The sequence below is a fragment of the Ostrinia furnacalis genome, unplaced genomic scaffold (assembly GCF_004193835.3).
Source record: "Ostrinia furnacalis isolate ACB-3 unplaced genomic scaffold, ASM419383v2 OfSCF0111, whole genome shotgun sequence".
Taxonomy (NCBI): domain Eukaryota; kingdom Metazoa; phylum Arthropoda; class Insecta; order Lepidoptera; family Crambidae; genus Ostrinia; species Ostrinia furnacalis.
In genome coordinates, this window is record NW_021130350.1 from 252,800 (window position 1) to 262,300 (window position 9,501).

Below are 9,501 nucleotides of genomic sequence, written 5' to 3' on the forward strand. Positions count from 1 at the left end.
AAAATGGACAACGAATAAGAATCGTTTTAATAACTTAACCTTAGCTAACCTCACGATATAATAAACGAAATCGACGAAATTCAAATTACACAATATTCAACTTAATCGACGGGGGGGAGTCTAGAAAGGAAAAAAAATCTGGACACCGCGGTGCAGAAAATCGACACTCAAAGTGCTAGCGCCATCTACCGGTAAGCGGTACAGGCGAACACCACGGTGCCAGTGTGGCGCTAGTAGTATTGATTATGAATGTGGTGTTACTCCAAATCTTCGATTTTCCTAGTTTTTATAGTTTTCCCTTTATGTGGCCATTAAACCCTAACTCTGTACCAAATTTCAGCTCTCTGAGTTTATGGGAAGTACTAGTTCTATTTTGATGATCATCAGTGAGTGAGTGAGTGTCATAAATGCGAAACTTTGCTTTCGCTTAACTTCGGAACTAAATGACCTACAGACCTGAAATTTTGGATTTTAATTATGTGATTATAGCTTACTAGATGACGAAAATTTCTGCGTTCTGGTCTTATCCAGAGGGTCTCAAATAGGGACCTGAAAATGCGGCGAAATGGTTCCAGTAAAGGATGGTACGGCAGTGTTTGCTTCGCGCTCGACTTGGCGGGGGCACTGCCGTGCCCCCAGATATTTCAAAAATATCTGAAATAAGCGACAGTTCTAAAGTAGGTCACATACATTTTAATCAACTCATATAAGTTGCAATGACAGTCTAATAATATTTTAAATATGCATGAAGTTTGCTTAGGGCTGGCACGTATGGAGGATTAAAATTATTCTATGTGTTTTAGGCCCGATTCGACCAAACTTTTATCTGAGAATAACTCCTGGTATAACTGGCATATTGACCAGTTTTAGTATGGGAAATATGTCAAAATTGACTATTTATTCTGAGATTAATTACTCTTGTTTGGTCGAATCCACTTAAGTAATGTCGTAAGCGACTAAGGGAGAAATATGCGAACATCAGGCCTCCCCAACCCGTCTGGCCTGCGTGGGGAGTGTAGGACAAATCCTCCATTTGCCTCTGGTGAATTAGAGAGGGTCGTGTTCCTGCAGTAGAGACTAAATGACCTGATGATGATGATAATGGTGATTATAATGTTTCTTCCTTTTTTTTATTGTTGTTAGAATATAATAAAATAAAATAAGTAATTGTTTATCTGCATAAATCAATAAACACTTTGACCTTCACTGGTTGGGTTTTTATTGGCGGTCAAGCTGTAGATCCTGGTTACACAGGAGTTGCAGTGGTGGGAACGAGATGTGGGGATAGTCCTGGGCCTCGATTACGCTAATTTTTAACGTCTCCAATAGAGACGCGCTTATTCGATTCCGCGATACGATTGGTCAAAACAGCAGACGTCAGCTGTAATCGGGGCCCTGTTGCATAAATCATGGTAATAAGTAGATACACAATTGTTATAAGTTAGAATAAGTACACAATATGTTTTGCTACATCAAGAAGCATGCAAGTTAACTTAGCTTGGTTGTTTACTATGCTTACGTAAGTAGAAATACTATCTTCTTTCTTATTTATTACTAAGCAATTCCTTTGCCACAAAACCACTTTGAAAACTTTTTAATTTGTTTTCTTTCATGTAATATAGGTCAAGGCATAGCTGCAGAGACCTAGTTTTATACCGCATTGGCGAAAACTGAGCCAAACCCCTGTTGAAAATTTCCCATTTTTCTTTTTTGGCAACCAAATAAAGAAGTTTGAAATGTTGTGGTAGACCGATAGTGCTGTGGATTTTGCAGATCTACTAGTCCGTACTATCATACTAATATTAAACATGCGATTGTTTCTGCCTGTCTGTTAATTTGTCTTTTCACGCCTAAACCACTGAATCGATTTTGATGAAATTTGGTGTAGAGATATTTTGATACCCAGGAAAAACATAGGATTGGTATTATCCTGGTTTTTGAAACGGAGCCATAAACTTATTCTGCGAAAATCTAAAGTTTCTCGGGCGAAGTCGCAGGGAAAAGCCAGCTAGAGCTAAAACACTTTGGCATCATGTTGTTGTGAAAATGTATGATTTTCTGAGAAATTACATTATCTGTCTGTCAATTATAATTAGTATTGAGCGTGTGACAACCCTAAAATGCTCCCTATGAATATGGCACCGGGTGTAATCTGCTCAACTATTAAACCACACATTAATGTTAATGTGAAAGATAATTAGCTTTATACCCGGAGAGAAAAGACATTATCTTCCCTCAATAAGGCTTTATCATTTCAACCACCTCTACGGTTTAGTGGTAAGAAGGTCCCAGGTTCGATTTCCAGTAGAAGCAAAATTTGTTGGTTAGTGGAATGATCTAAGACTCTAGCTTTGTTGCTTGTGTTTTATTTATTTATTTTCACCAACTTAAACTATCTTACTGTTACTTGAATCGGTCGACATAACAACAATGTTAACAGCATTGTTGTGTTTCGGCAGTTAGAGGTGAGATAAGACCGCCTGCAGAGGTTCCGGGTTCGATTCCCAGTGGAAGCACAATTTATTGGTCAATAGAATGTTCTAAGTCCACCTGGTTATGCCCAACCATCGTCTTATCCAACTCCCGTAATTCACAATCGATGCTTGTTTAAGTGAAGTAGCAAACCGAACGTGCAGCGTTGAATAGAGCTCTGTGATTGGTTCGTGTGCCACCCTGTGCATCCACGTGCACTGAGAGACCTCCGTCTTACCTAAGTCTGTCTACAAAACAATGTTAACAGCATTGTTGTGTTTCTGCAGTTGGAGGTAAGATAGCCAGTTCCTCTGTGGTTGAGGGTTTGGGTGAAGCTCGCTTCCTCCTTTGGCCTGATCATTATTTTCCATCAAATTATGTGCAACAAAAGGTTTTTAATATTAAAATATCTTACTCCAATGTCTAATGTAGAGATATTATAAAAATTCATGAAATTTTATTTCAGCGATTGAGGCATCTCCTATAAGTAAGTATTTATTCCACTCGTATGTAAAAAGTTTAAGAAAGAAAGAAAGAAAGAAAGTAAACAATACAAAATTGGTCCCTATTTTATAAAAAGATCTATAGGCTGTAGTGAGCCTATCCCATTTTTTTCTAATAACTTTATAGTCATTCAAGTCATCCACTTTCCACAATGACATAAGAATACCATGACGCAACCATCACGCCACAGACTATAAATATCCACCCTTGAGTACTTCCACGAGGCTTTCTAGGTCACCATGCTGTAAAAATCAATACGTCAATGAGTAGTACGGCCTAGTTAGCAGTTTTTTATCTGTAACACGGTGTGCGATGAGGTCTGTGGTTGTGTTGACAGTGACGTTTTGTTTTGGCGCGAAAGATTGTTGTTAAATAAATTTGGTATTTGCAAAATTATGAAATAAAAGTAAATTCGCACCATTGCCATTAGACAGAATAATAATAATAATAATATGAAATAAAATCTAAACATATACAGGGTGGAAACGATAATTATGGTTATTTCTAATCTATACAAGATATTGAAAAACTGGTTGCTGGTCCTGAAAGTGCTACACTAGCTCTATCAAACAGTATCAATAATAGGTTACAGAATACATTGGATCTATCTAAAAAATCCAATGTTTCTAATAGCTTCCTTTAAAATCAAGTTAGTACTCTACAATTTTTATTTTATAACTGTACTTAGGTACATTCTTTTATACCTACTAGCTTTTGTAGCCTGCGTAGTTAGAGGGCGACCAAAGCTACTTCTTTTTATATACGACTAGCTTTCCGCCCGCGTAGAATTTTGTCTGTCACATTAAAACTTTATCGCGCGCGTCCCTGTTTCAAAAACCGGGATAAAAACTATCCTATGTCCTTTCCCAGGACTCAAACTATTCATCAAAATCGCTTCAGTGGTTTAGGCGTGAAAGCAAGACAGACAGCCAGAAAGACAGACAGAGTTACTTTCGCATTTATAATATTAGTATAGATTAAATTAATGACTCTTCTGTAATACGGTTACCAAAACCCAATAAGTGAAGCCTGCATACTACTACTACTAATGATTTTTTATTTGAATTTGTAGAATAACACCAGAACTACAAACACATAACCCTCTATCCTCGCATCGCGAGGTCGCCACTAATGGAGCACCTCCGGTTGCAGTCCCTTACGACACGCCGCGCTAGTTTGCATGTCTTTATTGCGTTGACAGAAGGTCAGGCTGGTTTTCAAAAAATATTCACCATTAGCATTTATTTGTGTGCAGCGCAGGCTGCTATTATTGAAAATCATTGGGAGAGGCCTATGTTCAGCCGTGGACGTCATTGGGAATGACGAACGATGGAAGTAAATATTATTATACTCAATCTATACTAATTATAAATGCGAAAGTAACTCTGTCTGTCTTGCTTTCACGCCTAAACCACTGAACCGATTTTGAGGCATAGAGTTTTCTGTGACAGATAAAAATCCACGCGGGCGAAGCCGCGGACGGAAAGCTAGTTTGGAAATAATTTGGGGAGGCCTATGTTCAGAAGTGGATGTTTTATCGTTATAAATTATAGCCGATATGTTATCTGGCGTATAAACAATGACACTAAATATAAAGTTTCACTAACATCCAATAGTTTTTGCGTTAAAGAGTAACAATATCAAACATCTATCCTCTCAAACCGTCTCATTTAATATTTATCAGTAGGATATGATACGATTAGTTCAACTGAAACTACGATTATATTAATTGGAAAAGAAAAATCCTTTTTGTTTGATCAACTAAACATAAAAACCCCCTGTATATAATTTCCATTACATTTTCCGACACCTTACACAAATTAAAAGGGTTTTACATAAGCCAAGATCTTTCTACACGTGTTTCTGCTGACCCTACAAGACACAAGCTGCGAAGTAGGTCACCTAATAAATAAACAAGATTTGCTTAGAATAGCCTAAGACGGGCTAAAAGGATTACCAGGTGTGAAGGGGTAGATACTGAATTAGGTATGTTCTAGAAAATACATAAAATGCAGGTGTCTTTAAGTGCCTTTTTTCTGTGATGCGGATTTCTGGTCTCTCTAATCTGTGGCGGACATATTATCACGCTGCAGGTATTCATAATGATGATACAGGAATTAGAAGTGCGTGTAATTTAATTAACCGCCTCTGTGGTTAGATAACCTGCTTCAGACGCAGAGGTCCCGGATTCGATTCCCAGTGGGGGCAGAATTTTCTGTTCGGTTTGGTTGGTGGTAGGGCTTGATCCAAGTCCGCCTGGCTAGCTACCACCATCTTACCTAAGTCTGTCGCCATAACAACAATGTTAACAGCATTGTTGTGTTCCGGCAGTTAGAGGTAAGATAGCCAGTTCCTCCGTGGTTGAGGATTCCGGGTGAAGCTCGCTCTTCCACCTTCGGCCAGATCATCACTTACCATCAGGTGAGATACAGGCCAAGAGCTTCCTCGTTGTGGATAAAAAAATATCAGATTCTTAGATTTCATTGCATAGTTACCTACAGGTCGACCTAATAAAAGCGCGTTGCAAAGCACGGTTTCCACCAATGTGGAGAAGAGAGGATATTGTGTTTGATTACCAATCAGATTTTGTTATTTTCACATCAACTCTCCTCAACTTCAGTTTGGAAATCTGATTTGGTAATTTATATTGTTTAATAAGATAAGATATAGGCCTTTTAAGGGCTCTTAGACACCTCCCAAATAGGTCGCCCTACCTGTAGATTTTTTTGGTGAAAATGTATCTACACACTTAACATAAGGTTTGATTGCAGATCAAATTAAAACCAGATAGAAGCTAATTTATCTATTATTATCATGATATTTAGTCCACAGGAGCACGACCTTCTCTAATTTACCAGAGGCAAATGGAGGATTTGTCCTACACTCCCCACGCTGGCCAGACGGGTTGGGGAGGCCTGATGCTCGCATATTTCTCCCTTAGTCGCTTACGACATAAACCTTTAAATCTATGGGTACTTCTCATTTACACTCAAATTTGATGGTCACACAATAATAGTTCATAAACGGTATAAGTTAGAACAATACCTTTGAAATCAGATGATAAAATATCTATTTAGCTACATACAAAATAAATTTTATCGTAATAGAAGCAAAAATAATACGAAAAAATCACATGAAACGATAAAAAACGGGGTCATTTTTTGCGTTCTCATCGTGTCACACCTTCGGTTGCAATGAAACATTTGGTTACTGCATTCACAATTTTCATTCAATTTGTGTGTAGCATATACTAAAATCATCGTAATTAAATATACTTTCCACACAATAGTCAAAAAAATATCTTCTTATAATTATTTTGAATTGAGAAAGCGAAATACGTTGGTCACACGATTTTAGGTACCTAAAATTTTGAGTAATAATACAAGATTGCCGTTAAACCGAACACCAGCAACCAATCACAGCGTTCTATTCGGTTAACGTCAGTCGCGCTTCGACCATTGGGGAGGTGAGATAGGTCGATCGTCGCTCCGCGAAAAAAATACGTAGCTTTTTGTGATTGTCCATAGACATACCGTCGCTTGCTTGAACAATATTTTCTACCTCTAAAATTTAAACAATTTAATTGAAACTTTGCCATTGAAAACTTAACATGTTAGACTTATTTGTGTAGTATTCGACTTGAACCGTTAAATTCAAATTTAAGGATAATTCATAAAAAACTAAAATTTTCGTCACCTCCGTGGCATCACCTTCATGGTGTTTTATACACGAAGGTGATTTTAGGCCACGAAAGAAAGTAAAAATTTATATGCCGACAAAATATGTTTATTTTGTCGGCCGTTTGGTGTAGTGGTTCGAAACGGGCTACTATTCCGGAGGTAGCGGGTTCGATTCCCGCACAGTACAAACATTTTGTGTTCATGAACATATTTGTTTGTATTGGACTGGGTGTTTTCTATGTATAATAAGTATGTATTTACAAAAAAAAAAGTATTTAAGTATGTTTATATCCGTTGTCTAGTACCCATAGTACAAGCTTTGCTTAGTTTGGGACTAGAAGCGCAGTGTAAAATGTCTAAGGATATTTATTATTATTTATTATTATTATTTATTATTATTATTTATTATTATATAGTGACTGGTGTTTATGTTTTTACAATATTTTAATAACTAATAAATTATACGTGGTAAAGTAGAGATCAGTACATCAATAAATAAATAAGGGCCTCGTATTTTTGTTGTCTGTCTGTATGACTGTATGTATGTCTGTATATGTGACTGTGTATCTGTTTGTAAGATAAATTTAATCTGAAGTTTGAGTTAAAAGTTTACAACAAAAATACGAGGCCGTCTGGCCTAAATAAAAAATATATTTTTGCTGAGGGACTGATAAATCAGTTAGAGTTCTTTTTATTTAGGTACTGATAATCCGTTTTTTGCTTCTTTAGCATTTCAGAATGCCACCAGTGTCACCCTTAAAACCAATTGCGTAGAATCTTGAAACTTAGTAGGTGACCTAATCGGTAAAATTTTATCTTGTATTTAAGTAGTTGCCTATTTATATTATGTTATTGCTATTTATCTATGAAAATAAGACAAAATATATGTTTTATAAGAGTCATTTACAGTAGTAAAGTTTGAAAAAATTATTGCTGTGAAGTACAGAATCACTTTCGTGGCATCAAAAAATTCAAAACGTTAAATCTTCCAAACGAGACTCACTATTTTACTGATTTACTGAGAATACAATCTTCACATCAAGCGCTACAATTTTTGTTTACAAAAAGTTGAAATAAGTTAGAAATAAAATTCGCCACGAAGGTGACGATGAGAACCGTGACGATGAGAAATAGCCCTATAGTTATTTAAGTAAAAGCCACATTCAATTTAAATAAATTGAATTAACTCGAGGGGAGAGTAGATATCGTAGAATTCGTACAAATCTACATTTCTTTAATGGATGAAGATTTAGTTGGATTTTCTTAAGTAGCTCATTTCGATGTATGGTTTGGAGACTGCATCTATCACTTCTTCTTTTTTGTGGGATTTTTTCTTTAGGGCTTGGCGCGGTTTGCACACAGTCAGTGTCAAGTACATATACTAGCTTTGCCCACAGCTTCGCCTGCGTAAAATTTTGTCTGTCACAGAAAAATTTATCAAATCGGTCCAGTAGTTTCTGAGCCTATTCAATGCAAACAAACAATCAAATGTAAATCTTTCTAATATTAGTTAAGTAGATAATGATGTGATAAATGATATCTGACGAATGATTGATGACTATCCCCCCACCCTTTGAATTTAAAGATGTCTTTGCTGAGACCTCACGCGGACTTCTTGAAAGAAATTCAAGGGATGTTGTATAGTTTTGCTTCATTTACACTTTGTGCATGTTTACGAACACATCGCAATAAAGTAATATTAAGGTTTTTGGCTACTGGGACCGCGGTCCCGGTGGCTGGATCAATAAAAATTTAATATTTTTCTTCCAGCGACTAAGGCCACTCATAGATAACTTAAAAAAATATATTATTCAAGCCAAAATCGGTAGGTACAGTACTAAAATTTATTAGTGGTCCCAGTCGCCGGAAGAAAATTATTTAATATTTACGTATTCGACGTTTGGGATCGCGGTCCTTGTTAATTGCGGTCCCAGTCGCCGGAAACCTCGTGATATTAAAGCTCACGAAGGCTCACTCGCTTTACTTGTGTGTGTACGTACTGTACATGCACATGCACATAACGATAGTGTAATGTCAATAAAGAATTGAGTATAGAGCAACAAAACTTTTGAAAAACGAGCAGTAGCGAGCCGCCACCACACATGTAGACTACATTGTAGTGCTCACTTACCTTCGTCATAGTCATAGCCTTCGTGAATTGCAACAACTATTTTATAGTAATCCTAATAATATTCAGCTGAAAATATTGAGATTGAAAACTGCTAAAGATGACGTTTCAAATAAAGGGATTTGATTCGCTTTTGTTATGTCATTACTACCTATACTCGTAGTATCAGTCTGGTCCACTATACAGGGTGGAAACGATAAGTGATCTCACTCGATTATTTCTAAACTATACAAGATATCGATAAACTGGTTACTGATCCTGAAAGTGCTGAAAACATTGAATTTTCGGATAGATCCAGTTAATTCTGTAACTATTTACTGATACCGTTAGAAAGAGCTCGTGAAGCACTTTCAGGATGAGTAACCAGTTTTTCGATATATTGTATAGTTTAAAAAGGATCGAGTGAGATCACTTATCGTTTCCACCCTGTATGTAGAGTAGTCTCAAAAACTCCTACACATCGAACACGGAACCCCCCTTCCTGTAGTCTAAACAGGTGACAGTCGATCCCCGACAAGTGACTGGTGTATTTTTTGTCGCCATTGACAAGGTCAGTGACTCGACACGTGGTCCCGCGCGCATGCGTGGTAAAACTAAATCCTTGCTAGAAACGCACTGAAGATGCCCGAAGACTTTTTAGGGCTTACACCCGTATTTATTTATTTATTTTATTTATATTAGAGAAACAAACAATTTTGGTATACAGACAAATAATCA